General features: G+C 30.0%; 1 non-coding gene across 1 annotated transcript; it reads right to left on the bottom strand.

Moving 5' to 3' along the window:
• Window positions 1–5,143: 5,143 nt before the first annotated feature.
• On the bottom strand, window positions 5,144–5,275 carry LOC145271992 (U4 spliceosomal RNA). Its single transcript, XR_013866127.1, has one exon. It is a non-coding gene; the product is annotated as a U4 spliceosomal RNA (small nuclear RNA).
• Window positions 5,276–5,566: the final 291 nt, after the last annotated feature.

Genomic DNA, 5,566 nt, shown 5'->3' with positions numbered 1-5,566 from the left:
ATTGCAAAAGTTTTCTTCAACACACACCCGTCCCTTTTATTTTTATTTTTTTATAATTCAAGCTGTTTATAGCAATTTTCCGGTATTAAAGAAGATATTGTCTTTCAAAAAGTAATTTTAAACCTTACTTGTCTGTAATTTGTGATTCGATTTCACCTTTTGATTTATTTGAACATTAAATATCTTTTTCACAAACATTTATATTACCTTTATGTCGTGGTTTGTTTTCACCATTTCGTTGTTTTACAATATTCCTTAAAAAGTAATGTCCAGTACAATAAATTTTCTCACATATGTTACTGTAGTGTTGAAAATAAAGTAATAGCTGTTTACAACTTAATCTTTAAAGATCATGATACTTCATTACATTGAATAAAAGGGTTCAATCCGGATCATCTGGAAAATATAATTAAATTCAATAGTTTTAGTATTTGCATTCAGATATGTGTTTGTTTATTGTTGTCAATATTATTGAATTGAACTCAATACATATAGATTAATTTAATCTTAATAATTAATATAACATGACAAATATGCCCGGATGTTTTCAAATTTGGCACAGAGTTAATCGCTTTTTTACGCTATAATAGTCTAATTGAAATTGTATCTAGCGTTTTGTTGTATTTCATCTTAGTTAGAATACACACACACACATATATATATATATATATATATATATATATATATATATATATATATATCTTAATGATACAATAAGTGTAAATTACAATAATTCCATGAAAAATTTGCCTTGTCCAAGAACATAATTGATATATGAATATGCAAAAGTATAAAAAATATATTGAAACATTTCCTTAATCTGTGTTTGATATTTTTTGTGACAATTTTTATTTTTTTTATTTTTGTGTTATTTTCTCTTATATATTTGTCAATTTATAGTTCATCTTAGGTTTGTTTGAGTAAATAAAGCCGTTTATTCATCTGAATATAAATATATGACAGTAATGTTTTTGACATTCTATAAATTATAATTTTAATTTATTTTTTTACTCATCCTCACCTGAAAAAAAAGCACTTGGACGTAAGGGGATTAGTGATTGAGAACACACGGATGATAAAGATGTTGGTTTACATTAAATTTATACTTCTGTCTATCAGTACAGTTAGTGAAACAGGCAGCATGAAGACTAGCTGTTCTAAGGAAGAAACTATTAAAGTAGGAAGCTTTCTGGCAATGTATTTGTTCCAGTTTTCCTTAAAAGGCTACGGAACCCCATCCAGAAAGAAAAGATGTCGCGGTTTTGCTCACCTGGAAATGAGCATTGGAAGTTCAGAAGATGCTTATCTGATGTGCAACAGATACAACACCTAAACTGCACAAGCAAGTTAGGAGCCAAAGTGGAAAGTCCTGTACCAAAGTATAAAGCACTGAGGTCCCAACTAGTCATCTTCAAGGCTGATGGACTGCAAGATGATGATGAAGATGATGATGATGATGATGATGATGATGATACTTTTAAGATTTAATGCTAAACTTCTGACTAACCAACAATATCGATTTAGGCAAGCCAGTTCTACAGAAGACATCCTAACTGTAATATACCATTCACTTGACAGAGCAGGGGAGGGTAGAGCGGTAGCTCTAGATATATCTATTATTGATTACTGTACATGCAATAACATTTATCACCAAGTGGCTTCTGGGCCTTGATAAGTGGTGACTATTATGTAAAAAAATCTCAGGCTTTTGACAAGATATGGCATGATGGTCTTCTCAGGAAAATCAGATCATACGGTATCACTGGAAGAATACTTAATATAATTAAATCCTTCTTAGATAAGAAAAAAATCCAGGTTATCCTTGATAATCATACATCGAAACAATATGATATAAATGCGGGAGTGCCTCAGGGGTCTATCCTTGGACCTCTATTATTCCGAACATTCATAAATGACCTCCATGACAAAACTGTCTCTGAGATGGGTATATATGCTGATGACACCATGCTCTATAACAGACACGACAGGAAAACAAACGAATACATGCCCAAAGAAATGGCAGAAAAACTAAAGGATGACCTCCAATCTGTAGTGGAATGGGGACAGAAATGGATGGTCACATTCAATGCTGCCAAGAGTAAACTTGTTTCCTTCAATAACTTCAAACAAACAAACCTCTACCACGAATAGCAATGACCAAAGACTCTTTCACAGGAAACATGACTTGGAACAATTATATTGAGAGCATTGCCAGGACCGCTGCTAAAAAGTTATGTTCTTTCTATCATGCTAGAAAGCTACTAACACCCGAAAGTATCCTGCCTCTCTATAAGGCCACCATCCGCCCATGTATGGAGTATTGCTGTCATATTTGGGCTGGTGCATCTGCTACTAGTCTCTCGCTCCTAGACAAGGTTCAAAAGAGAGTCGCCAACATAATAGGTCCTAAACTGTCATCTAGGCTTCAGCCTCTGTCCCATCGACGAAATGTAGCATCGCTCTGCCTGTTCTACAAGTACTTTAACGGTGAATGATCCAATGAATTGCAAGCACTTGTGCCCCCACGACGTGAACCCCCTCACAGTTGAGATCCCTAAATGTAAGATAGCCTCCTACTCCGAACCGCTAGACTTTGGAATTCCCTTCCGGGTTCCTGCTTCCCCAACTGTACTGACATGCAGAAGTTCAAGTGTAACGTAAACCGACATCTTGCTGTCCAATACCCCATATAGTACCCCTGTAGCTTATGTTCCTGATAGTAGTCCCCTATATCAAAGTGGTAACGTGCCTTGTTTGGGGTGAAAATGTAATATATATATATATATATATATATATATATATATATATATATATATATATATATATATATATATATATATATATATATATTGACATTCATAGAGATAGGTTACTTGACAAAATAATTGCAAACTAAAACTTATTAGAAGAATTGAAATATATTTTTATATGTAATGCAATCCTGATAATGTTATATATATTTTTTAATATAGATTTTCTTGGATTCAAATATAAACGTTAGTTTAACAACTGCTGACTAAAATTGTTAATTATTAATAAGATACTAAAAGTTATTAGAAGAAGTAAACAATTTTTTTTAAATGTAATGCAATCCTGATAATGTTATATATTTTTTTAATATATATTTTATTGGATTCAAATAAAAACGTTAGTGTAACAACTGCTGACTAAAATAGTTAATAATTAAGAAGATACTTCTAATACATTGTTATTTACTTAATAAACATTTTACATTCACACCAAATAAAGAGCATTGAGACATAATTGGATGCTATGTGAGAGAGAGTCATACAAATAAAGGCACCGTAAGTAATTAAACTAAATGTAAAAAATTGTTTCCCACTTTTTTTACGAAACAGGTTTTTATGTGAAACACTTAACATGCATGTGGCTAGATAAACAGTTTTGTTTTTTTCATTTTAATATTTTTGATTTTATATCTTTTAAAATAAATTTAATAGATAAACAGTTTTTTTTTTCATCCTATAATTTTATCTTCTTTGATTTCCTTTATTTTTTAAGGATGTATACTAGTTTGTGTAAGGATGTATACTAGCTTGGAGACGATGCATGTATTAATCATACATGCTATTTTTTGTGGTTTTAAATAAAAAAAAAACACCTCCCCTCATACGTAATAAAATTTAAATTTAAATTCTATTATATCGTTTTAAATAAAAACCTCCCCTCATTAATAATAAAATAAATAATAAAACTTCAATTAAATCATATTGTTTTGCTGTTTAAAAAAAACACCTACTCTCATTCGTAATAATGTTTATATTTAGAAAGCTATCCTTACCACGAGAAAGAAGGTCCTTGCTTATTAATTTATACTTTCAGCTAACAAATAAATATACGGAACATTTTCTGTGTTATAACTTATTTACCTTTTTTTTTTTTAAATAGTACGTCATGTTAGAAGACGAAAAAATGGTTGGTATAAAATGATCATCTCAGAAGTCCTGATAATCGTCCAAAAAATTGTAAAATCTAAAAAAAAATTATAGAAAATAAGAATCCGGATGGCAGTTTTTGCAAAATTTTATGTCAAATGATTTTTACAATATTTCTTTTTCTTTTTTTTAAATTATAAAGTGAAAGTACAGAATAGTTAACAGGATATGACATCTAATCCCCATCTAAAAAACGTAAAAAAAAACAATAACTAATATGAATCCCCCGTCTCCTCCCCTGCAACAAAAATTTGAAACTGCGAACGATTACAAGTATCATTGACTGCTAACTGGTCATAAAAGGAGTGCTAATTTTACATTAAATTATGTAGGAAAGTGATCCCCACTCTAAAATCTGAAATAAGTATTATTAATGTATAATTCCTTTAGTGGGTATTTTTAAGGCTGTATAAACTTAATAGTCAAAAATAAATTCAATTTTTTTTTTAGAGTTAAACTACGCTGGGTTAGATTATAAAGACTTACGAATATTGTTTTCTACATTAAGTAATTGCTAATTGATGATAATTGATCATTTTATGCAAACTTTATAAAAGCATACTGTAAAATATTACATATTGGATGAAACATAAAAATTAAAACGGAATTCTCCAACGATATAATAGTTGTTGTTTTTTTGTTTTTTTTACTTAAAACCTTTTTTTTTTAATCTTAAAACAAAGAAATACAAAAAAATCGTTTTCGTGATCAGATGTATTAACAAAAAGCTTAATTCAATCAACTTCGAATTAAATCATTTTCTCAGAAATCACACAAGTTTTACAAAAAAAATCATATTTTTAATAAAAATCTAGATATCACATTGAATAAAATATTTTAAAGATATTTTTTAAATCATAATATTATTATCATATTTTATTGGATTGCAAAAACAAAAATAAATAAACTGTGGAGGTGGATGTAATCTGAAAATTTACCAAAACATAAATTGAAGTTAAAAAAAAATATATACAAAAAATAAAATGGGGGGGGGAAAAAATTATATTAAATGAAAAAAAGGGTACAATAAAAACGACATAAAACGAAAAAAAAATAAAATGACAAAAAAAGACAAAATGTAACTACACATGAAAAAAGAATAGCATCGAAAAGTAAGCCTAGTATTCGCGAAGAAGGAGGTAAGGCATGGGATGTAAATATTGTCTGTTTTTAGTTTTGATTTTACACCTCCTTAGAGGTGTCCAGAAATTGCGGTTGGCACTGGGTGCCATCGCGGGGTATTGGGAATAGTTTTCAACTAGCAATAACAACGCCTCGGAAACTCCTCATTGGCTATTGTATCGCCTCTGCGCAAGAACAACGACTGATCGTCTCCAACGAAATACATAGCACAGACGCATTACAACCTTAGCGATCACAAGTTTTCCTTTTCATGTATTAATTAAATCAGCGTATTATACAAAACTACTTTAAGCTAATATTATCAATCAGAAGAGTATCGTGCATCATTTAATAAAGATATTTTATTCATTTATGCATGTAAAATAGTTTAAAACAGCCTTTTTTATAGAAAATGCACGATTAAATACAGTTGTCTGCCCTTGACGTCCTTCACCTTTAAGAGTTATGAACACGTGAATACATGCGTG

This window comes from Euprymna scolopes, chromosome 46 (assembly GCF_053919585.1).
Source record: "Euprymna scolopes isolate OS-2025 chromosome 46, ASM5391958v1, whole genome shotgun sequence".
Taxonomy (NCBI): Eukaryota; Metazoa; Mollusca; class Cephalopoda; order Sepiida; family Sepiolidae; genus Euprymna; species Euprymna scolopes.
The sequence above is the reverse complement of the archived record's forward strand: the minus strand, read 5'-3'. Positions and strand labels throughout refer to the sequence as shown.